The sequence below is a fragment of the Fukomys damarensis genome, unplaced genomic scaffold (genome assembly GCF_012274545.1).
Source record: "Fukomys damarensis isolate Sample0158 unplaced genomic scaffold, DMR_v1.0_HiC HiC_scaffold_33, whole genome shotgun sequence".
Classification (NCBI taxonomy): Eukaryota; Metazoa; Chordata; class Mammalia; order Rodentia; family Bathyergidae; genus Fukomys; species Fukomys damarensis.
Window position 1 is genome coordinate 49909315 of NW_022900945.1, and position 26564 is coordinate 49935878.

Below are 26564 nucleotides of genomic sequence, written 5' to 3' on the forward strand. Positions count from 1 at the left end.
TGGCGGCTGGCGCGGAGGGTGGGCTCCGGGTCCCCGGGGACAGTTCCTAGGACAGCTTGGCCGCCGGGGCCAGGGAGATGGTGGGCCTGTGCGAGCCGGTAGAGGACCGCGGTGAGGTGCCCCGAGATAGAGGTGCGGGGCTGGACTGTACCCCCAAATCCTGGAGACCCCGGTTTCCATCCACAGATCTTTGCTTCGTGTGCTGTGTCGGTGGAGGGGAGGTAAAAGGCTTTGCCCGATGGGCTGAGCCAGAGGAAAGATGAACACGTGACTCAGAGATTGGTGCCAAGATGGTAACGTGAAGGCTGATCGCGAGATCAAGAATCACACTGTGAGGGCAGGGCCGAGGTCGCACGCCCTTCTGAAACGCCTCTTCTCTTTTCGGATATTTGTCTTAGAATCAGTGGCGGGGTGGTGGTTCTTTCTTCCCTGGGCATCTCTTCCCCTGCAGAGCTGGAGCCCTGCCTGTTGGCTGGATGCTCAGGACAAGCTCCACTAAACCCAGACCCTTCTGCTGTGGCCTAGAAGACCGCAAAGATTAGGCCCGGCTTTCCCCACGTAGCCACAGTAAGAGGAAACCTGTCATGGGTAACATTTCCCGGAAAAAGGGCAGGTTGTGTTTCTTCCTTTATTGAAATAAACGTGTCTTTCTCATACCGTTTCTAACTTTTCCTTCCATGGAAAGCCAAGACTTACAAATCAAACCATGAAGTAATAAGGTTTCATGCCCTACACTGCTCCAATTAACTGAGACTTTTAGAAAAAAATATTTCATTTCTCTAGGCCTCAGTTTCTTCTGCATAAAATTAGAATTTGGATTAAAAGAGCGCTGCCTAACTATTGAACTAAACAGCCATTGGATTCTGCTGTACTTGTGAACTAAGAAACTTAGTCGTTTCATTCCGCACACTGCCCACTGTTTATGCAAGAAAATGGAATCAAAGATATTCAGGATGGTGCATAGGTGAATCACATTTCTATTATGGAGTTCATAATTACTGCTCCGAAGAAGGAATGAACCAAGACGCATTACTTGATTTTTATAAAGTAAAACTTTAGTACTAATAATTATTTAGAACAATGATGATGTGTTTGTGGGATGTTGTATACTTTTTAATAGACTACTTTGGAATTTTTTAAAAGCTTGGATTTAAAAACTTAATGTAAATGTATATGCATATACATGTATGTATTTACAACATTAAAGTTTCTCAGCCACTTTACTTATACTAAGTATATTTTTTATCTGAAAAGAGATGTTGCTACTGCAAAATATAAAATGGGTCAAGACTTCTTATAAAGGCATGCTCTTATCTATCATCCTTGGTAGCAACAATTTGTAGGGTTAGAATTTGATTTTCTGAAGTGTGTATGTGTGTGTGTGCATGTGTGTTTCTTTCTTTCTTTTTCCCTTGCTGAGGATGGAATTCAGGGTCTCATACATTCTAGGCAACCACTGTACCACTGACATCCTCAGCCTGTGGTTTAATTATGAAAATAAATAGCAAATATTCATAGTTTCCTAGATAGTTACTCATGAGACAAGCTACTTGTACATATGGTTTAGTTGATGTCATGATAAATCTTGAAATGTTTTTAAAATTTTCCAGAATTCCCACATGAAACAGTTTTAGAAACTTCCTGAGGTAGTTCTGTGCTGACCTTCGTTTAAGTATTGGCTCTCAAGGAACGTGTTAGCATATTTTCTTGCTATTCTAGGTCTCTTCTGGCTCCAGATGAAGTTTTTTCTAGTTATGTGAGATATGTTAGTACTTTGATCAGGACTGCATTAAATCTGTATATGAGTTTTGGAAGTCAGGCCATTTTCATTATATAAGTTCTGCCTATCCAAGAACAAGCAATATCTTTCCATTTCCTGATATCTTCTACAATCTCCTTTTTAGAATATTGTAGTTTTCAAAGTAAAAGCCTTTGACTTCCTTTGTTAAATTGATTCCTAAATGTTTCACTTTTTTTATGCTATTGTGAAAGGTGTTGTTTCCCTAATTGCTCTCTCAGTGAGTTTGTTATTTGTGTACAGGAATGCTATTGATTTTTGAGTGTTGACTTTGTATCCAGTTATGCTACTGGATGTCTTTGGTGGAATTTTGGGGTTCTTCTATGTAGAATATCAAGTCATCTCAAATAATGATTATTTAACTTCTTCCTTTCCTATCCTTTTTCCTTTATTTCTTTCTCGTCTAATTGCTCTGACTAATGTTTCCAAAACTATATTGAATAGGGGTGGTGATAGTGGGCATACTTGTCTCGTTCCTGATTTTATTTTATTTTTTATTTTTTTGGTACCGGGGATTGAACTTGGGTCCTTGCGCTTGCAAGGCAGGCCCCCGAACTGCTGAACTAAATCCCCGGCCCTAGTTCCTGATTTTAGAGTGAAAGCTTTCAGTTCTTGACCATAGATGGCTTTTATCAGATTGAGATAAAGACCATCTAGTACAATTTTCTATAAGATGTTTTTTTAATCATAGATGGGTATTGGATGCATCAAATGCTTTTTCTGCATCTATTGGGATGATTATGTGGTTTTTGTTCTTGGTTCTGCTAATGTAGTGTATAATATTTATTGATTTGCATATGTTGAGCCATCCCTGCATCTCTAGGATGAATCCTACTTGGTCATGGTGTACAATGTTCTTCATGATTTGCTGCATTCTGTTTGCCGGTATCTTATTGAGGATTTTTCCATCTATGTTCCTTAGGGAGACAGGCCTGTAGTTCTCTTTTTTGGATTGATCCTTCTCTGGTTTTTGGTTTCACAGTTGCTTTCATGAATGAGCTTGAGAGTATTGCTTCCCCTTCAATTCCATTAAAGAGTTTGAGGAGTAGTGGCATTAGATCTTCTCTAAATTTCTGGTATAATTCAGCAGTGAATCCATCATGACCTACGTTTTTCTTTGTTGGTAGTTTTTAAGTCACTTCTTTAATTTCATTAATATTGGGGTAATTAGAATTTTTATAATTTCTTGATTCACCTTGGATAATTCATATATTACTAGGAATCTGTCCATTTCTTCTGTGTTTCCATCTTATTAGAGCACAAGTTCTTGAAGTAGATAGTGATGATCTTCTGGATTTTTTCAGGATCCTTTTTTATTTCACCATTTTCATTCCTAATTGAATAAATTTTCATTTTTTCCTATTTTTGATAAGGTTGGCTAAGGCTGTATCTATTTAATCTTTCAAGGAACCAACTCTGATTCACTGATTTTTTTTTTTTTACTGCTTTCTTCGTCTTGCATTGATTTTGGCTCTGATCTTTATAACTTCCTCACTTGTAAGCACTTTGGGTTTAACTTGCATCTCTTCTGCCATCTCTTTGGTGAACAGGTTTTTTATTTCCTTTGTATTACCTTCTGATTTTTTTATTGATTCTGATCAATATTCTCTTATTTGGAGGATAAGCTGTTGGATTGATTTTTCATGACCCCTTGCTATTTTTGAGAAGTCTCTCATTTGATGATTGCCAACCATATGATATTATGTCCTCATATTGGTTGATTCTGCTGTGTATACTTTCAGTAGAAATTTTAATCTCCTGGATATCTGTTTAAATCTGTTTCATGGAACCCATTCATGGTTTCTGTCACTTTCCTAAACTCCTCTTTTTAAAAGAAACCTGTTCTCTATTCTAGATTTACTAACCATATCCTTCATTATGGTAATCATTTCTTTATCTGTGTAATTGTTTTGATTTTTTTCTATAGACTCTTGCATGTGCTTTGTTATTTCTACTGCTATCATTTCCGAAATTTTAGCTTGGTGTCTTTTTATTTCTTCACCTCAAAGCCTCCTAGATTTGCCTTGGGTATCTGGAGGTCTGGGGTTGCATCTTGCTTCTATGTCTTCTCAGTTTCTATTTCTTTTCATTTGTTTTCTCTGTTGATGCTTGTGAACTGTTTATGGTGGGTAGCTTCATTATTAGTATCAAGGCCTCTTTGGTAAATGACTACTTTTCAGAGATATCTTCTAGGTGCAGCTGCATTTTTGCTTTTGAGCCTGTCTCAAGATGCTGCCTCTTCAGCTTCTTTTTATTCCCCCTTTAAGTTTACTGGTACATTTATAGCAAATAATACAGTTACATTCATCAGTGGGATCTTGTGCCTTTGCATGATAGGTCTTGGTTCTTATTTTTTCCCCCTACCCCTGCCCCACCTTCACCCACTTCACCCTTCCCTATCTACAAAGACTTTGTTTCCATTTTTTCCTTTTTTTACATTTTTTCTTTTCCCTTATTTCCTTTCCCCTCTCCTTCCCACTCCCCTTTAGCCATTTCTTCCTATTTCACACTATCAATTATACCACTTGAACCTTATTTATGCTTTTAGTTTTACACACCAGAGAAACTATTCAGTATTTACTGAAGTGTGTCCTATTTGTTTCACTTAAGAGTATGGCCTCGGCCGGGCATAGTGGTGCACTCCTGTAATCCCAGCACTCAGGAGTATGAGGCAGGAGGATCGCTGTGAGTTTGAGACCAGCCTGGCCTACATAGTGAGTTCCAGGACAGTCTCAACTATACAGTGAGACCCTGTCTCAAAAAAACCCCAAAAACAGTATGGCCTCAATGTGCATCCATTTAGCTATAAATGTCTCTAGTTTCTGATTCTTTATATCTGAGTAGTACTTACTTTTATAGAAAAACCACATCTTCTTTATCCAGTCTCCAGGTGATGGACAATTGGGCTGCTTCCAAGTTTTAGCTATTACAAACTGTGCTGCTATAAACACGGGTACACATATGTCACTGTGGTATGATTCTTTTGATTCTTTTGGAAAGGTTCCAAGCAGAAGAATAGCTGGGTCTAATGGAACCTCTAATCCTAGTTCTTTGAGGTATCTCCATATTGATTTCTACAGTGGTTGCATAAGTCTGCACTCCCACCAACAATGAAGAAGTGTTCCTTGCTCCCCACAGCCCTGCCAGCATTTGTTATTGGTTGATTTCTTGGTAGCAGCCATTCTCTCTGGGGTGAGGTGGAATCTCAGCATTGTTTTCATCTGCACCTCTCGAATGACCAGTGATGTTGAACATTTTTTCATATATTTATTTGCTGCTTTTACTTCTTTGGTTGAGAAATGTCTGTTCATTTCAAATGCCCATTTTTTAATTGGGTCTTTGTATTTGGGGAGTCTGATTTTTTTTAGCTCTTTACATAGTCTAGATAGTAGTCCTTTGTCTGAGGAGCAGCTGGTAAAATTTTTTTCCCACATTGTACGTTGTCTCTTGGCTCTGTCGGTGGTTTCTCTTGAACTGCAAAAACTTTTTAATACAATGAGATCCCAGTTGTTAATTCTTTGTGCAAATTTTTGTGTGGCTGATGATTTATTTGTTCATTAAGTCTTTTCTTATGCTAATGTCTTCAAGAGTTCTACCTAATTTATTTTCCAATAAGTTTAGTGTTTTTGTTTTGATATTTAGATCTTTAATCTACTCAGATTTTAGTTTAGTGCATGGTGAAAGATAGGGATCTAGTTTTAATATTTGGCCCGTTGAAAGCCAGTTTTTCCAACACCATTTATTAAAGAGGCTATCTTTCCTCCAGTGAGGATGATTGGCTCCTTTGTCAAAGATGAGATAGCTGAGTATGTCTGGTGTTGTTTCTGCATCTTCTAATCTATTCCATTGATTCTTGGGTCTGCTTCTTTGCCAGTACCATGCTGTTTTTATCACAGTGGCTTTGGGAATTGTGATGCCCCCTGCCATGTCTCTGTTGCCTAGAATGGCGTTTGCTATTCTAGGTTTCTCTGGTTCCAAATGAATTTTTGGATTGTTTTTTCAAGTTCTGCGAAGTATACTGCTGGGATTTCAGTTGGGATTGCAATGAATCTGTATAGCAGTTTGAGTAGTATGGCCATTTTCACTACGTTGATTCTTCCTACCCAGGAGCAAGGGATGTCTCTCCATTTTCTTATATCATCTTCTTTCTCTTTTTTCAGAGTGCTGTAGTTTTCAGTGTAGAGGTCTTTTTGTCTCCTTCATTAGATTGATGCCTAGATATTTCATTTTTTGGTGGTGCTATTGTGAAAGGAATCATTTCCCTAATTTCTCTCTCAGTGAGTGTTATCTGTGCACAAGAAGGCTATTGATTTTTTAGTGTTGACCTTGTATCCAGCTATTCTACTGAATCTGTCAATTAAGTCTAGGAGTCTTTTGGCAGAGTTTTTTTAAAAAATTTTCTATGTACAGTATCGTATCATTAGCAAATAGTGACAGTTTAACGTCTCCCTTTCCTATCTTTACTCCATTTACTTCTTTCTCTTGTCTAATTGCTGTGGTTAATGTTTCTGGAACTATATTGAACAGGAGTGGTGGTAGTGGACATCCTTGCCTTGTTCCTGATTTTAGTGTGAAGGCTTTCAGTTTTTGACCATTTAATATGATATTGGTTGTTGGTTTTTCATAGACAGCCTTTATCAGGTTGAGATAAAGACCATCTATTTCAATTTTCTGCAGGGTTTTTTTTTTCAGTCATGAATGGGTGTTGAATTTTTTTAAATGCTTTTTCTGCATCTATTGATACCATATGGTTTTTGTCCTTGACTCTGTTAATATAATGTATTACATTTATTGATTTACATATGTTGAGGCATCCTTGCATCCCTGGGATAAATCCAACTTGATTAGGGTGTATGATCTCCTTGATGATCTTCTGTATTCTGTTTGCCAGTATCTTATTGAGGATTTTTGCATCTATGTTCATTAGGGAGATTGGCCTGTAGTTCTCTGTTTTAGTTGGGTCTTTCCCTGGTTTTGGAATCCAAGTAATACTTGCTTCCAGGAATGAATTTGGAAGTATTGCTTCCCTTTCAATTTCATTGACGAGTTTAAAGAGTAATGGCAATAGTTCTTCTCTAAATGTCTCGTAGAATGCAGCAGTAAAGCCATCAGGACCTGTGTTTTTCTTTGTTGGCAATGTTTTAATTACATTTTAAATTTCACTGAATGTAATTGGGGTGTTCAGACTTTTTATATCTTCTTCATTGAACTTTTAAAGTTCATGTATGTAGGAATCTGTCCATTTCTTCTGTACTTTCCATTGTATTAGAATACAGGTTTTTGAAGTAGGTATTGATGATCCTCTGGATTTCTGGTAGATCTGTTGTGCCTTCAGCTTTTTCATTCCTAATTGCATGAATTTGAGCCTTTTTTCCCTTTTTTTGATAAGGTTGGCTAAGGGTTTGTCAATTTTACTTATTCTTTCAAAAAACCAACTCAATTCATTGATTTTTGTATCATTCTCTTAGTCTCCATTGCATTAATTTCTGCTCTGATCTTTATAATTTCCTCCCTTGTACTAGCTTTTGATTTGTCTTTCTCTTCTATTTCTAGGAGCTTAAGGTTAAGCATTAGGTTGTTTATTTGAGCTCGCTCTGTTTTCCTAGTATGGGCATTTATTGCTATGAATTGCCCTCATAGAACTGCTTTCATTGTGTCCCATAGATTCCTATATGTTGTACTGGCATTATCATTTAAATGTAAAAATTGTCTAATTTCTTCTTTAATTTCCTCTGTGACCCAATGATTGTTTAGCAGGGTGTTATTTAATTTCCATTTGTTTGTGAAGCTCTTGCAGTTTATTAGGCTATTGATCTCCAGTTTAATTGCACTATGCTCAGGTAATATACAGGGACAACTTTAATTCTCTTGCATTTACTTAAACATGTTCTATGAGCTAGCATGTGGTCTGTTTTGGAAAATGACCCATTTGAAGCCAAAAGGAATGTATATTCTGATTTTGTGAGGTAGAACACTGCAGACATCTATTAAGTCCATGTGTTCTAAGACTTGGTTCAGTTCTGTTATTTTGTTGTTGATTTTTTTTTGTCTAGATGATCTATCTGTGTCAGTGGAGTATTGAGGTACCCACTACAATTGCATTAGTGCTTATTTCATTTTTCATATCCATTAATATTTGTTTTGTATAGTTGGAGGCATTAGTATTCAGTGTATATATATTTATGATTGTCATTTCTTCCTCTTGTATTGTTCCCTTCCCAAGGATGTAGTGACCTTCTTTGTCTCTCTTAATTAGTTTTGGTTTGAAATCTATTCTGTCTGCCAATAAGATAGCTACACCCACTTTTTTCTGAGTTCCTGTTGCATGGAGAACTGTTTTCCATCCTTTTACTCTCATATTATGAATTTCTTGTGGATTAAGTGGGTTTCTTGTATACAGCACATTGTTAGATTTTGCTTCTTAATCCATTCTGCCAGCCTATTTCTTTTGATTGGTGAATTGAGGCCATTAACATTGATGGTTACAACTGTTACATATTGATTTTGCATTGTCATGTTATTTTCCTGTTGTTGGTTCTTTTCTTTTTTATTTTTCCCTATCTTCCTTTAATTTCTTGCCTTGCCTGGTATATTTTCTCTGTTGACATTTGTAGAGTTGTGGCCTTCATTTTCTTTTTCCAGCATATTGTTAAGAAGTATTTGGAGTGCCAATTTGGTGTTCATGAAATTTCTTGGGTGTTCTTTGTTGTGGAAGTACCTTATTTCCCCATAAGTTTTGAAAGATAGTTTTGCAGGATACATCAGTCTAGGTTGGAGGTTTTTTTCTTTTAGGACTTGAAATACCTTGCTCCAGATTCTCTTTGACTTGAGGGTTTGTGTTGAAAAGTCTGCTGTGATTCTGATGGCCTTTCCTTCGCATGCGATTTGTGTCTTTTCTCTAAGTGCCTGTAGTATTTTGTTCTTCTGTTGGGTTTCTGGGATCTTGATTATATGTCTAGGTGTAGATTTTTTTTGAACATGGCTATTTGGAGTCCTATATGCCTCACTTATCTGTATGTCAAAATCTTCCCTTCTGTTTGGGAAGTTTTCCGTCATTAATTCTATGAACAGTTTTTTAATGTAATTTGTACTTTCTCCTGCTACTTCATGGATCCCTATCAGTCTTACATCATTCTTCTTTGCATCATCTAAGAGTTGTTGGATCAATCTCTCATGATCCCTTACTGTTTCTTAAGGGATTTCTCTTTTCATGGTCACTGACCATAATCCTATCTTCTAGATCTGAAACTCTGTCTTCACATTTCTTCATTCTGCTGCAAATGCTTTCTATAGAGTTTTAATTTCCTGAATATCTGTTTGAATTTGTTTCATGGATTCCATATCTTTCCTATGTTGGTCATTCAAGGTTTTCATTCCTTTCCTATGTTGGGCATTTGTGGTTTCCATCATGGTCCTGAGCTCATCTATTTTTTTTAATCTGTTTCTGTTCTAATGTCTCTAATCATGTCTTTCATTCTTCTCATCATCTCTGTTTAACTGGGAATTATTTCTGTTTTGAATTTTTTTAGAGCCTCATTTATCTCTTTTGCTACTTCCTGTGCTATTGGTTCAGGGTGACCAGATGGTTGACTGTTAGACTTTTCCACCTCATTTCCCCCAGAGATCACCTTTGGTGAGGTGGAAGTCTGTGTTTGTGTCTTATTTAAATGCCTTCTCATTTCTATTTTTGTCATTGATACTGTCCTTGGTTTAATTCCTGGGTTAATACTTCAATCTTCCAGATATAGCTGATTTTAGGTTTTGAGTCTCTAATAACTCTGAGGCAATCTCATTTTCATTATATCAGGAAGGACAGCTGATGAGATCAACCACAACACCTTAGCCCAAGTGATACAATCAGCAACACAATAGCATCAAGCACAGCTTAGATAATGTCAGTTTGTGGTAGTTATTAATCTATCATCTTCAACTGTGTGAATTAAATCAAATATTGAGGACCAGCCCAATATATGTTTATAGTGAATAAACTCTTCAATATAGCAACTTTATCCTTCAGGATGGGGAGTTAGAGTTGGGGAGGGAAGACTAGATAGGATAGAGAAAGGTTAGAATCGAGATCAGAGGGCACAGGAAGATCACACAATCTCTAGGAAGCTGTTGAAGAGAAGAGGAGAAGACAGAATAGGTTGAGATGTAGATCTTGGCATCAGAGGTCTGCCTCAGGAAACTCACACAGCACCCCTGCTTGCCAGTTAGCTGGCCAACTGAGTGCTTCAGCACCTCGACTTGCTGGGTGATGAGGTCGACCTTCTTGGAGGTTGTCAGTCTTCCTGCTGTGGCCATTGGAACCAGCTTCTCGGAGACTGTCAGGGTCCCTCTGCCCCACAACTCTGCCTCACCCTGTGGCCCGGCCTTCTGGCCAGAGGAACACAGAGACATTAAATACTGAGGATGCGCAGCAATGTGCCTGCAGTGTGATGCCCTGAGTTTTAAATCTTATATAATAAATGTAGTCATGTGTAAAGTTACCAAATTCTGTGAGATTTATGTCCACATTTGTTTCAGAATGAGAAGCTAAAGGGCTCTAGTAAGCCAAGAGTTATATCAAGGTTATTCCCAGAATTTGTCCCCTGCCAATCTCAATTGTTATTCTAACATTACACAATAAATGCTCAAAATTCATGGAGTGCAAACTATTTTAAAAGCTTTATTGAATATCATAGGCTCAAATCATCATATGTTCATAACTGCTATCATGTTGAAGAAGAAGGGTTGAACATGTTAGGCATTATAATAGCTTCAGAGGTATTGCTGGAGCATTTTGTGTATGATATTGACATAATGTATTGTCAACTTTTCCATTTAATAGAAGAAAAGACACAGATTTGGGGGCTATATATCAGTGTCCTTATCTAAAAAGAGAACTTCTAATTACCTGGCATGGATTGGCAGAGTTTGAGCAAAAATAAGTAGTTCTGTGCTGTTAGATGGTACTAGGGTCATGTACAACACACCCTGCTCTAGACAGACACAGGAGTCACTACCTGCATAGAGGTCAAAATGCTTTTAAATGAAGGAATGGTCTCAATGTGGTGTGGATGGAGGTGCACACCTGTAATCCTAGAACTTGGGAGGCGGAGGTGGGAGGATTGTTGCAGCCTCAAGGCCATCCTGGACTACATAGTGAGTTCAATGCAGCCTAAATCACACAGTGAGAACCTGCCAAAGAACAAAATAAAGTTTTAAAAAAAAGAGGGGGGATGGACTACAGAGGAAAACTGCTATGCTGCTTCATTTCTGGAACACTAGGACCAATTGGAGTTGCTGTCTTCACTAGCTAAAGGGAAAATCTTGGGTCTTCCCTCTGTGTGTTTGAGATAACCAGAGGGAAAGGAGAGATAGTAGCATTGCTGAGGAGGACTCTGGCTAAAAAAAGGTGTGACTTCTGACCCAATCAGGGCATGCCTTTAGAAAGGGGAGATTCCCTCACCAGTAGATAAACTTCTGGGGCAAAGGTAGCAGCTGATAACAGCAAGGAGCTGAGACTCTGACACCAAGGAATATCAGTGACACAGCAGGAAATGGATGTGTATGATGGAACTGGGTGCTTATCAGGTAATAAAATGTAGCCTTAGTTCTGGCCTAATGAGTGACATCTTCCCTTTTTCTGGCTAGGATTCTGGTACAGTAATTACCTTAGTAAAATGAAAAGAAGTCTTTAGGCCTACAGATATTGCTAGCATGAGAGTTTTTATAAAAGCACCATTTTTAATGACATTAAGAAAATGTTATACCTTCAGAAATTTTTTGTTATGAAGTTAATATGTGATAGATATTGTAAAATGAACAAAAAGTACAAATCCCTTGTCTTCACAGAAAGCAGAGAATGATGAATGAGATAGAAAATAAGGGATAGGGCAGGGGATGTAGCTCAGTGGCACTGTATCTGCTTAAAGAAAGAAAGAGAAAAGAAAGGAAATAGGTAAAAATGTGTGGAAATAGGGCATTGGTTTGATATTATTTTGAGAAGTCCCTTCAGGGATTAATAACAGCAACGAAAAATTTGTGGAGGAGCTATCCCTATAATCCAAGACAGAGACAGTGGTAGTCAGATCCGAGATATATTTTGACCAGCACAGGACTTGCTCCACGTTGAGTATAGAATGCCTCCCAATCGACCTTTTGACTTCCCAAAGAGACTTTAGGTATATACCTTTGGTGTCTGTTGTAAAGAATGACAGCCTCTATATATTGGCAGTACATAGTGAGTACATTCATCGTGAGGAATTGACACACATACATAATACATCTTAAATCTTTTTATGTCCCCTTCCCTTCCCTTCTAGCTGCATATTCATTCATCAGTTGATGGACATATAGGCTGCTTCCGAGACTCAGCTATTATGAGTTGTGCTGCTATAAACACAGGTGTGCATGGATCACTGTAATATGATGTCTCTAACTTTTCCAGGAAGAAGAAGAGAAATAACTGGGTCAAGTGGAAGTTCTTTGTAGTGCTTTGAGGAATCTTCATACTGATTTCCATATTGGTTGTACTAGTTTACATTCTCAACAATGTAGAATGGTTCTTTTTTCCCCACAGCCACACCAGCATTTGTTATTATTTGATCTCTTGATTATAGCCATTCTCCCTGGAATAAGATGGAAGCTCAGTGTTGTTTTGATTTGAATTTCTCTAATGGACCAGAGATGTTGAACATGCTTTCACATATTTATTAGGATTTGTACTTCTCTTCATGAAATGTCTATTCATTTCCATTGCCCATTTTTTGACTGGACCTTTTATTTTGGGGAATTCTCACTTTTTAAGTTCTTAAGTTTTTTTTTTTTGAGTTCTTAAATTTAAGTTAGATATTAGTCCTGTATCCAAGGGGTAGCTGGAAAAAAATTTTTCTCACTCTATAGAATGTCTCTTCACTGTGTTGGTTACTTCCTTTTGTGTGCAGAAGTTATTTAATTTATATAGTCTCATTTGTTGATTCTTTATGTTTTTTGTTATTTCTCATGCAGTTGAGGTTCTGTTCAGAAAGTTCTTGCCTATGCTGTATTTTCAAGAGTTTTATCTATTTTATTTTCTGGGGGAAGCGATAAATTTTAAAGTTTTATGTTTACTCATTTATTTACCCTTTTCCATTATTTTTTACTACATTGTTTAGATCTAGATTTCCATTTGGTATCATATTCTTTTGGCATGAAAGAATTCTTTTAACATTTCTTATTCTCATTCTGCAGGTATTCTGGGAATTTTTCAATTTTTGTGTGACAAAAATCTGATAATCTTCATTTCTGCTTCATTTTTGAAAGATATTTTTGCTGGGTATGAGGGCACAATGCCCTCCATTTGTATTGTGGGTTCCAATGCAAGATGAAAATATGTAACTCTATGTGCAAACATTATTAAAATCTTTAAGCTAACAATAACAGAACATTAAACTAAGCACAGTCTTTCTGAGTGCAGAAAGCTTATACTGCAGGTGATAGAATTCTAAATGACCACTTATTTTCTTTCATTACTTTAAAGATAGTGCTTTGCAGTCTTCTAGGCTAATGTTTTTCTGATAAGAATTCTGCTCTAATTCTTAACTTTGTTCTCCTGTATACAGTAGGTCTTTTATTTTCTGATGCTTTCAAGATTTTCTTTATTGTTGATCTTAAGTAATTTTTTTTTTTCCTGTACCAGGGATTGAACTCAGGACCTTGCACTTGTGAGGCAGGCACAGTGCCACTGAGCTAAATCCCCAGCCATCTTAAGTAATTTAAGATGCCTTGGTGTAGTTATTTTTATATTTCTTGTGCTTCGAGTTTAGCTTATTAGATCTGCATGTTTATAGTTGTCATTATAGTTGGGCAATTTTCAGCCATTATTTCTTTAGACATTTTTATTGCCCTTCCTAATTCCTTTGGGGATTCTAGTGATACCTACACTAGGTTTCTCAAATTTTTCCCACAGAACACTGATCTTTTTGTTTGTTTGTTTGTTTGTTTGTTTGCTTGCTTGTTTGTTTGAGACAGGGTTTCGCTATGTAGTTCAGGCTGGTCTTGAACTCATGGCAGTCCTCTTGCCTCAGCCTCCAGAATGCTGGGATTATAGCTGTGTGCCACCACATCCAGCTTGAGTTTTAATCTGTGTCACAGTTAAATTAATTGGAAATAGTTTGATCCATTTGGGTCTTGTTTTTGATAAGTGAATCAAAAGCAACAATTTTTACCACTACTGACACTCTTCTGAATAGTACTGTACTCAATATCCCATGAATTACCAGACTTTTCTGATTTTGGTGGATGGGGAAACAAACTATTCCAGCCTTGTATGAGCCAAGTGGATTGTTCCCTCTGGTTCTGTCATGCGGTTCTTACCTCCCATCCTAGTGGTTTCTTCATACAAATGTGCTGAGTACTTAGCGGGGGGATCATCTACAGACCCGTGGAATTTTTTCTTCTTTCTGTCGCTCTGCCCTATGAACATAGTTCCGTGGCCTTCTCAAATCTCAGTATGTTTGCAACTAAGAAAATCACAAGATTCTACCTGGGTTCCATCTCCTCCTGCAAACTCTCGCCTGGGCAGTAAGATAAGACAGTTGTAGGGCCTACTTTCTTCATTTCTCCTGTCTCTAGGATCACTATCCTGCATTGCCCGATATCTGGGGTTGGAAAATCATTATTTCATGTACTTTGTCCTCCTCTTCCTCCTCCTCCTCCTCCTACTCCTTCCTCCCCGCTTTCTTCTCTTCTCCTTCCTCTCCCTCTTCCCGCTTCTCCTCCTTTCCCGCCTCTTCCTCCTACTTTTTTCTCTCTGTCCAACCCACCCGAGGTTTCAAAGCAGGGCCTGACACACTTACGTCTTCGTGAGTCATGAGTGTGAAGTCAGCATGGAGATGGGTGTAAGTGGGCCAAGTGAAAGATGGGAATCTCTGAGAAGCTGTTACGAGAGCATCAGGGCCAGGCAGTGGTGGTGGATATGGGGAAAAGGGATGGATGTGAGAATTCCTGAGGGATCAGTTGAGTGTAGGAAATGAGGCAGAGGCTGAAACAAGTGCAGTTTGTCCCCTGAATCTGCGCATTCTGCCAACTTTGTGTCGAAAGTATTAAAAAGCAAAACAAAACAATGCACTGGAAAACATAATACAAATAGAAAACTAATATAGATTAATAATTTTTCACACTGTATTAGATATTATAATAATACAGGCATGATTTAAAATAGCAGGAGTCAGTGCATAGGTTATATGCCCAAACTGTGCCATTTTATGGAAGGAAGTTGAGCATCTGCAAATTCAGATATCTGCAGATGCTCCTGGAACCATTAACCTATGGATAACAAAGGATGACCGAATTAGCTCAAAGTGTCCTGGTCAGTCATACTGCGACTAGCAAAGTCAGTTACTGAGATAGATAGAGATGGCAGAAGAACCAGAGTTGGGGGAATGAGAGAAGTAATTTCGTTTGAGAAACCTAAGAAAGTATTTTCTAGAACTGTCTGCTGGCCTCTAAATTCTTTTGGTACTGGGGATGGAACTGGGGACCTTGCATTTGCAAGGCAGGCAGTAATACCACTGAGCTAAATCCCCAGCCCTGACCTCTGAATTCTTATGGAGAAGATATTTAAAAGCAAATCTTTTGAATGTGCTAAATGGTGATTTTGAGCAGATCTGTCCTTCTGCTTTCATTTGACCCAGGTTAATAGTAAAATCTATGTTTGTTTCATGAACACACACCAGTTAATATTGAAATGAAGGAGATGTCTTCTGGATGACAAGATAGTTACTTTTTCAAAGGCTAATTTTTCCCCCTAGTGTTGGGAATTAGTGTTCAGGAAGGACTCAAGCTAATCTACACAGGCTTCTTCGGGAGCCTCCCAGAAGTGACAGTCTTTTCTCTAAGGGCTGTGAACCTGGGGAGAATGTAGGCCTAGGCTTTCTGACAGTTAACTCAGTAACTTGCAGATCATGCCAATAAAACCAACACAGAACACAACGGAGGGATGGAGACAGAGAACTCCTTTGTTGGTTCTTTTCTTAAGCTGTGCTTGAAACCTCCGGTTGAGATCTTTTTGTTTAGTTGAGGATTTGTCCCTACTCATTATGGGAGTGGAAGTGGTTAGAAAGTGGGACAAACAGATAGATGTCATTCTAATAGAGAGGACCCTATATAAAAAATGTCTTTACAAAAGGTTGAGTATGGAGACCAAATGGTGATCAGTTCCTGGTGGGAGGATGGTAGCTATTTTCTGGGTCTTATTTTCCAGAGCAGTCTCATTAGTACAGGTGATTCATATTAAAGCTCACTGGCGGTCCAAACAGAATTATGTAATGGTTTTCTATTGTAATTCCTGACATCCTATGACAGCAACATTACCAGTAATCACCATTAGTACATCTACAAACTTGCAGAAATATTTACTGAGTTCATGCTACGTGCCAGGCCCAAACTAAAACACTTTAGAAGCACAACCTCATTTAATCCTCACTACAGTCCTGTGAGAAAGATGCTGTTTTTGTCCAGAATTGCAGAGAAAAGTAGGTAGTCAGAGAACATCACACAGTTATAAAGTAGTAGAGGCTGTGCTTAATTTACAGGGGCCCAACTTCTGTTTCATGTTCACAAGAGTAATTATTTTCATCCATCTGGTATGTTTTTAAAATATTTTCTTGCAAGGGCACCCAGTTTTGCTATTCCTTAAAAATAAATAAAAACCAGAGATATAAGCACATCAAAACAAACCATAAGGCAAAATCTTTTGCTAGAACTTGGATAAAAGTGGTCTCTAAATTAGCAATAAGTGCAAAATGTCATATGTTTTAAAATAATAAGTTGCACCATTTAAATCTGACCTTGCAGAGACTTGCTATCTAATTTATATGAAAAAACTCCTAAAAGTTGGCACAGATAAATGAATGACTTTTTTTTTTAAAAAAGGAAGTGTACTTGGACATGACTGAGAATCTATCGAACAAAGCATCAGAGAGCTCCATAATCAGGTTAATAAAAATGGGTGAGCTGCACATTTCAAAGGAGAATCTGGGACGCAGTTCAAATAACAAAGACTTAAAGCAAGTTGGGTTCACTGGCGGAAAAGGCACATGCACTCAGAATTTTGTCCACCGTATGTTTACTCACCCCTATATCTAACCTCACAACACTAGCTCAGAGGAAGAGGAACCGATACAAGAAATTTTAATATAAACAAGTGACTCCAGGGCACCAACAGAAACATACTAACTTTAGTATCCTTTATGTCTCTGTAACGGTTCAAGCTATACCATCTTTTGGCTATAGAAATCTTTACTTTGAATTCCCCAACTATCTATTGCCACTAAAATGTACAGCTGTGCATTGTAATTTCAAGAAGAAAGGTTTTCATGGACAATGCACATCTTCTAAGGAAAAACATTCTTGGCAGTAACTAAAAGCACGTTTTGGAGAAAACATGCATAAGGGTTATATGCTACAGGACAATTTTTTAAAAGATGCTACTTTCATATCCTTAATTTTCAGCATATAGTTTCCTATTGTGCAGCATTACATAACTACTCTGACTTTTTTGTCCTTCTTTATAATAGAGAGAATAATAGTTTTTTTGCAGGTGCTGGGTCTCTACTGCTACCCATGATCTTGGGTCGAGGGGGACATTCATGGTATATTCGTTATCATTACTGTTGCTGCACAGCAGATAAGTCCCAGATTTAGTAGTTGAAAACTGAAACTACTTATAGTGTTGCAATTTCTGAGGGTCAGGAATCGTGGAGAGGCTCAGCTAGATGCCATTGCATCTTGTGAGGTTACAGTCAGGGGGTTGGCTGGGACAGCAGTCATCTCAAGAGTTGGCAGGGCCTGAATGCTCCATCTCCAGGCTTACTCATACAGGTGTCAGCAGGCGTTAGCTCCTTGAAGGCTGTTGGACTGAGTTCCCCTGCACACCACAGGAAATACTTACAACATGGGAGCTTACTTCTCCCAGCACACTTGTCTAAGAGAGCAAACGTGCTTAAGGGGGAAGCCACAGTTAAGCCTAATCTTGGAGGTGATGTCCCATCACTTCTGCCTTACTCTGTTCATGAGAAGTGAGTCACTCGATCTGTCCTGGATTCAAGGGGAGGGGATTCTATAGAGGTTTGGGCGCTGTCTTAGAGATTGCCTACTACAGTCTGCATCACTATCTGGACTCCTGGAAAGCAGAGGAACAGCAGGATTGAATTCTTTTCCTTCTGGAACATGGCTAGTACCAACCAAGCATAAAATGCCATGTTGGCTATAACCAGAGAGGAGGCTGAAGACTCTACCAACATAAGAAAACCTTCTTAGAGTTTTTTTTCTCTGAATCCTCAGAACAATAACAAGCCCAGGCTCTACTTACTCCATCCTTCCTCCAGACAGCCTTGGAAGACATTCGAAGATTCTTTGTGTCCTGTTCCTATATCTCAGCTGCCCTCAGCACTTTCTTCTCTTTATCCTGTCCTCTAACCACAGTGCTCACCATAACTCACAGGCAGAAATGGATGTCAAAGAGGGCCAGAAGTGATGCTCTGTCTTTGGAAATAAAACTGAGATAAAAAACTAGAGTTCGGCTCCAACTGGATGGGGCCCTGAGCTATATACACTTCAGGAAAAGAAAACTGGAAGCTGAGTCAGTCCCTAGGGAGAGCCAAGAACTTGGCCAGGGGCTCAGCTCTCTAGGCTGAGGTTTCTACCTAGAGGGTAGATTTTAAAAAAGCGTGAGGGGGTTGGGTTGCAAGGAACACAAGACCTAAGAAGGTCCTGTAAGGCAGACAAGGATCTAGAAACCTAAAGGGAGGTGTAGGGAGTCCATCACTAGGAACTAGGAACTAGGCGGGCCATCAGGGGGGAAAAGCAAGTACCTCTAACCTACAAGGGCCTGGTAGTACCATAAGCAAATGAGGCAGGCTAGGTGTAACAACACAGGGAATAGTCTGTGGCTGTTCGTAACTCGCCAGAGCATTTAAGGGCAAATTTGAATCCACGATGTAAGATAGGTTCCACCAGCAGGGGGCGCCTGTAGATGGCGTTTATGGCCACTAGATCAGGTTGGGTACTTGTGGATGAGGGGCTATTATAATAGTCTCCAGCTTGACATTTCCTAAGCAGCCTGAGCTCACGGCAGCCTGAATGGCGGATGAGGCACGGCCACTTTGCATTCCAGAACTCTGCTGGCTATGTGACGAGAGAGGAGGTGAGGCAGATTTGGTTTTGGAGTTGAACAAGCAGGCACTTCAAGATAAGCTGGAGCTCAAGGTTTTCTAAAAAGGACATGCATTTGAAAAACTTCATTGTAGTCACAAGATGGGCAGTTCATGAGGTAGCCTGTTCCTTTCTTTTCCCTTTTCCACTCTCTCCTCTTCCTGCCCTGATCTACCCTCTCCCCAGTGCCTTAGACAAAAGCTTGAGACGTGAAATTGTTTGGGAAGTAGGGAGGAAGGACGAGCATCTGGCTCTGAGAGTTACTTTTACCTTGTGGTATCTGTGTGTGTGTGTGTGTGTGTGTGTGTGTGTGTGTGTGTGTGCGTGTGTGTGTAAGGGTATACTGGGGATTAAACCCAGGGCCTTCACACTAAGCTACGTTCTCAGCTCTTTTATCTTTATTTTGAGACAGGGTCTCATTGTTTGTTTGTTTTTGGCACTGGGGATCAGGACCCTGGGCTTACAAGTCAGGTGGGGGAACCACTGAGCTAAATCCGTGGTTTCATGGGATCACTAAGTTGCCCAGGCTAGGCTTGAACTTGCAACTCTGCTTCCTCAGCGTCACAGAGTGCTGGGATTACAGGGGTATGCCACCACACCTGGCTTCTTGTGGTATTTTTAAGATGCCACGTGTTATCCAACAATTCATAATACACAGAGAGAGAGCTGTTGCTGCAAGGTAAGCAGAATACAGCCTAGAGAACACTGAAGAGGTTTCCCCAAAGCTTGGATCTCGGCACACTATCAGGATGGACAACCAGGGCCCTGGCTAGGGAGAAAGAAGCAAAGTACTGAAAATACATGATCTTTCTTTCTTTCTTAGTTATAATAAAATTTATTTGCTGAGCAGTTTTAGAATTCAGCATAACCACCTAAATTCTGATTTTATGAATGGAAAATTCTCCAAACCATTCAAATGATATTATGAAATGCCATCTTAGCTTTGCTATTCAAAGGAGAAAACACATTCACATGGCAGAAACATGGTTTGGCACAAAAATGTGTGGAACTAAAGCTGGATTTTACTATAACTTCTTTTTTTTTTTTCTTTTTTTTTGTAATGGTACCGGGGATCTAACTTGGGTCCTTGCATTTGCGAGGCAGGCACTGGAACTACTGAGCTAAATCCCCAGCCCAATAACTTCTTAATAATTAAGCTTATATTTAATCTGTTTGAAATGACATGATTGTCAATTTTTTATAGAAATTAAACCTTCCATTATTTATTTCAATAAAATTTGATATATACCTGTCTTTCAAAATTTACGCTTCTCATATCTATTTTTAAGCACAAAGTGACTGCTCACTTTGGCAAAAACAAGTATAGTTATCGCGATATTTCCCCAGAAGGTCGAGACATGTGGTTATGGTCTTGCTCAGCTATTCATCACTGGAACACAATGCCTAACACCTGCAATTTAGCAGAGGAGAGATTTAACGTGGCTGTGGTTTCAGACTTTTCAATTCACGCCTGGATTCCAGGGAGAGACGTCATAGCAGAGGGCAGAGTGCAGGAAACTCTCACTTCATGGAGACCAAGAAGCAGAGTACAGGAGTTGGACACCAGAGAGGAATGGGTCAGTGACCTGATGTGCGTGACTCACCCTGACACACCCAGAAGTGTGATCCTGATTAACAGTCACATCATGTGATATGTTCCGTATTTATAGTCATGATACATGGTCTTTATCTAAGATTTTGATATTTTCTTCATCATAGATTTTTTGCATTCCTTTCATCTTCTGATATATTGAAGCAGAACACAGTTCATTTCGATCACTTGAGTTTGGGGCATCTTTTATCTCAGGTGGCTTCTTGCTCCCCTCACCTTAGTTCCAGCCCTGTGCACCTTCACAGTTGAACCAAATGGTTGAATCTGTTGATTTGGTCCATCAGCAGCAGGACCTTTTGGCCTTGATTTTTCTCTCCCTCTTTGTCCAGAGAACTAACGAAAACCAACAGAGAAGGACTGCAATAATTCTTTTTATATCGCACAAGCTCTGATTGAGAGCCAGCTTGAGTGCTTCTGTACTTGTTATATCATCAACACGGCCTACAAATGAAATACTCTATCAGATTAAAACATCGTTGTCATAGACAAGAATTACAGTGGTGAACATTGGGTGTCATTCTTTTCCCAAAGTGTCAAGAGTTAGAACAAGATGGACTCGCTTGAGCTTTGCACAGATGGAGGACTACTGAGGTTTGATCACATTTTGTCTAGAACTGCCAGCTGTTTGCTACTGAACTCAGGAACTCAGTATTTTCATTTCTTATAAGCTAAAACAGAAATGAAAGTAAAAGTGAATATACAATGTGAGATTCTGTTCCTTCATTAAAATGTTTGCTTGGTTGCGTGAGGCTTTTTGAGGCTGTTTCTCAGTATTTTTGAGCCTTTGGCAGCTGGAAGAAAGGACAGCACAGCTGATCTAAGCTGCCAAGACATTGGTTTCCAGTAGTTTCAAGTGCAAAAGGGAGAATTTGCCTTGATTGCCTGTTTTCCTTTGTCTTGGGAGTGTTTATTTGGAGGAGCCCTCTTGGATATGCAGAGTGAGCCCAGTGATAACGAGGGTGTAGCTGCTGATTGGTTAAATAACTGATGGGGTCAGGGGAGGAGAGAGGGGATTTAGCTCAGTGGTTCCTCTGCCTGCCTGGCAAGCACAAGGTCCCGAGTTCCATCCCCGGTACCAGAAAACAACAGCAAAAAAAATAAAACAAAAACTGACAGCAGATACTTCAGGTTATGATGTGAAGCATTCTGCTTAATAGTCAGAAAAATTGACGTGGGCTGATCGTAACCACTGTCAGTTAATATTTTAATTATTCTTGGAGATACACACTGAAATATTCTAGGATCAAGAATCTGTATTTTACTTTCAAGAGGCTCATCAAAATAATAGCAATATTATGTGTCTATGTGTGTGTGTGTGTGTGTGTGTGCACGCTTGCATAACACAGAAAACAAATGTGGCAGAATGTTAACAATTGATGAATCAAGTGAAGTATATACAAGACTTCATTGTGCTACTCGGTAACTTTTCTGGATTCAAAATTTTATTCCAAAGAGAAGGATTTTTTAAACTCAGTGTGAAGTTTCATATGTATATTTATATACTCTTTGTATCTATCTATATCTGTCTTATATATTAATCTATCTTCAAATATGAGCTAGTTCATAATATGATACAAGAAAAAGGCAAGGACCATATGGCTGTCTTGTTCTTAGCAATATTTTTCTAAAATTAAAAATATATACATATATTTTGGGAATTGAACCTAGGTCCTTCGCAGAGAGCTATAGCCCACTTTGTTTGTTTGTTTATTTATTTATTTGAGCCAGGATCTCACCAAGTTGCCCTAATGGAGCTTGAACTTGTAATCCTCCTACCTCAGCCTCCCAGAGAGCTGGGTTTACAGACTTGTGCCTCCATACCTGGCTAAACCAATGTTTTTCTAATTAAAAAGCCAGACAATGAATTCTATTCCATTACCATCCTGATGGATTTGTAAGCCAGCCTGGAGGGACGGATACTTGTTCTTTGGGTTTGGACTGGCACTGCTCGCCCCAGTCTAGAAAATGACTCAGGTTTTAATGATGGTGTGAATGTCAAGAACATTTAGGGCTATTCATTAATTTATTTCTGTATTATTTCTGATTCCAGAAACTTATTTCTTGACCCCCAACATCAGTCTGCTGTTCAACTTTGTAAGAGCAGATATCTATGTTCAAAACAAGGAGAATTAATCAGACAATTCACACAGTCTCTCCTCACTATTCCAACTGCCTTCTGAGAAATTTACCTCCTTTTCCCAAAGGATTCCCCCGGCAACATCAGATGCACATAAGTAGTGGGTGTTGAAAGGATAAGGGGGACTTGTGTGAGTGAATTACCACCAGCTGTCGGAAGCCTTGTCATAATGTCTTCCCTTGAGGTTTTTTGTTACAACTGACAGATAAGGCTGGTTAAGGAAGGAAGTCCTCTCTCTCTCTCTCTCTCTCTCTCTCTCTCTCTCTGTCGCACACACACACACACACACACACACACACACACACACACACCCCACTCCCGAAAGATACGGGAAGAAAGTCGGGAGATAAAAGGCACAAATATACACTTTCCTGGTCCTTAGAGCTCTAGCCAGACAGTGAGAGTACCCACTAATTCAACTTCCTTCTCAGAGCTTTGATCTCTATGGTAAACGAGGAAGCAGAGAAATGGAAAATCTGGTTAGCCCTAGAGAGCAGTCTGGAACAGAACTGAAATTAAAATTCTCAACTGTTATCCAGGGTTGGAATTCTGCCTTGTATGCAAACATTAATGAAAAATAGCTATGATTTACAAAATGCTTAAAATGTGCTGAACATTGAATTAAACACTTTTCGTATACTATCTCTTTTTGTTCTCACAGTGACCCTAGCAGGTACTTATCATCATTAACGTTATTTACAAATGGGTGCCACGGCTATGTCTGTAACTCCAGTTACTAATTGGGAGGCTGAGGCAGGAGAATTGAAAGTTTGAATTGCACCTGGGCAATTTACCAAAATCTGTGTCAAAATAGAAAATAAATGAACCAATAAAAAGGGCTGGGGCCAGAGATTTAGCTCGTGATTCCACCTCCTGCCTCACAAGCCCAAGGACCCGAGTTCAATCCCCGGTACCAAAACAAAACAAAACAAAAAAGGCTGGGCATGTACCTCAGAGTAAATGCTTTGAGTTCAATCCCTAGTATCACACACAAAAAAGTGGGGAAGTGCTGGGGACATAGCCCAGTGGTAGAAAATCTCTGGTTCAATCCCTCGTGTTGAAAAAAAAAAAAAGAATATAAAACAGAATTTTATTAATCTAACCAAGATCATAAGGCTGGAAATTGACTCTAGAGCCAATAACATTAGTGGCCAGTGACATTGGCTGTACCTCACTCCCCTTCCAGATGGATGAGGCCCTGCACAGTCTCCCAGGGAGGCTGGGAACATTTTTTTTTTCTACCAGTGAAAATCAAAATTTTTCTCAACACTTTTCAACATTTTTCTCACAAAGTTTGAGAAAAATTTCCCAAATTTTTGTTTGTTAGTTGATTGAAAAAAATTTTAGTTGACAATAGTTGTATCAACTTATGAGATACAATTGATTTTTTTTTTTTAATGTACTAGGGATCAAACTTGGAACCTTGCACTTTCGAAGCAGGTGGTGACACCACTGAGCTTTATAAACCCCTGGCCCTACAATTGATGTTTTGATGCACACATACATTGCAGAATGATTGAAACAAGCTAGCAAAACTTTAAAAAAGCACAGAGGTTTACAATTAAAACTTTTAATTTAATTAAGTATTCTCTCTTTCATATCCCGCTTCATGGGCTTTATTGTACCACTTGATACAAACTGTCTTGCATTATGGGTTGATAAATGCTTGTCTGGCTTCCCACATTTGACTTAATTTTTTTTTTTTTTTTTTTTTTTTTTTTTTTTTTTTTTTTTTTTTTTTTTTTTTTTTTTTGAGCCAGGGTCTTACTATGCAGTTCAGGCTGGCCTTGAACTCATTGTGTAGCCCAGGCTGGCCTCAGCCCCCTGAGTGCTGGGACAACAGGCATGTGCCACCATAGCCAGCTCTGACTGGGTTCCTCATGGGAAACTGATACATGTACACAACACAGTATTAATTCTTTTTTCATCTCTCTCTTGTCCCTTCCTCTTTCCTCTATCGCTTGGTCACCTTCCCTTTTGCAGAAGATCTACCTCTACTTCTGTTATCCATCTTTCATTTTGCTATTGTTTGATTGATACTGATTGAGACAGGGCCTCACTGTGTAGTTCATCCTGGCCTTGAACTTGCTCTGTAACCCAGGCTGGGCTCCAACTTGCAGTAATCTTCATGTCTTGGCCTCCCGAGTGCTGGGATTATGGGCATGTGCCATCACATGGGGTGTTTTGTTTTTTGTTCTTATTTCTATTTTAGGTTTCTTATATAAGAGAAACCATGCACTACTTAAGCTTGTGAGTCTGATTTATTTCACTTAAAATTATGGTCTCATGGTACATCCATTTTCCTATGAATGACTCAGGTTTATCCTTCTTTATGGTACAGTAATATTCCATTGTATATAAATACCACATGTGGCACGATGTATGTGCTTTAAAAATGTTTGTTGAATTGAGGTTGAATTGAATGAACCGAGGTAGCCAAAGAGTTCTTGAGTTTTATCAGCTTGTGGGAATAAAATTAAGCTCCATGAGTATTAGCTACCTCTGAACTGCACCTGTTCACTTGGGAGTAAAGTTTCTCATAAAGCTCCCCTGATACCCCATAAGAACTTCTGCTTATCCCAAGGGTTGCTTTCGATTCTCTCACAAATCTCTCCTGGCCCCGAACTCTGTACCGCTGAGGTGCAGCTGCTGTTTTGCCTTCTATGTACAGTCTTCAGAGACACAAGCCTCCCCACCCCTTCTGAGCTACAGCTACGGAAGGGCAGAGCCCCAATCCACCCATGCACACACAGCCAGTTACTCGAGCGGCCTGGTGACCAGGTCCACCATCCATCCAAACCACACTTTCACTTGTTGGGTTTGTTCCTTGGGCAGATAACACATGTAACAGGCTTGCATTGATATGAACTCAACTGGGCATTTTTCAGAAAGTGAAAGTCCAGTTTTATGATACAGTCGGTTTTCTGGATCTATAGGTTCCACATCTGCAGAACATATTTGGGGGGAACATTGTGTGGATGTGCACATGGATAGACCTTTTCCCCTTGTCTTGATTCTCTGAACCACACAGCGCAACAATGATTTCCATGGCGTCTGGGGCGAACCGGTGCCGTTCTTTGGACCTTGAACATCTCACGAAGGGTGGGGCCTCGCACGTGGAGCCTTTGGGAGGGCCTGGGGCAACTTTCACAGCGAGGCCCAGTGGGAGGAAGCCAGGTTGCTTGCACACCCCGGAGGGGGATCTGGGGACTCTGCCCCCTCGCTCTCTTCTCTTGCTTCCTGGCCATCATGAGGTGCATAGGCCTCCTCCACCATGGGCTCCCGTCGTGATTCACGGTGCTGCTACAGGACAAAGGGACGATGGATGGAAACTTCTGAAACCATGAGTTGAAATAAACTCCTTTTCCTTTAAAGTTGTTTTGTCGCAATAATGGACAGTTGCAAACATTATTTGGGTATTATAAATATTTATAATCTAGAGATGATTTAAAGTATACAGGAGGCTATGCATGGGTTATACGGGAATATATCTTTTATACAAGGGACTTTTGAGGTGACCAATAGCGCTATGGCCCTCAACAGATGGAGCTTGTGAGAGATTCAAGAGCAAACTACCATAGCATCAATACAATGCAGTTATTTCATTGTGCTGCGAAGTGAGTAATGACAAGAAAGGCGTCCTTTCATTCTGTACTCTCTTAATTCCTTTTGTCCATGCTGGTTCAATTCTCTTAAAAACTTTAAGGATTCTCCTCTCTTCCTCTTCCTTCCACTTCTCTTTCTTTTCTTGTGGTATTTGGAATTGAACCCAAGGCCTTCTCACTGAGCTACCTTTCTGGCTCTTAAGAAATTTATTATCATTATTATTATTATTTTGA

General features: G+C 39.3%; 1 protein-coding gene across 1 annotated transcript in view; it reads left to right on the plus strand.

Moving 5' to 3' along the window:
* Positions 1 to 26564, plus strand: part of Pde4dip (phosphodiesterase 4D interacting protein) — a 211035-nt gene that overhangs the window by 533 nt on the left and 183938 nt on the right. The gene's annotated exons all lie outside the window — the stretch shown is intronic.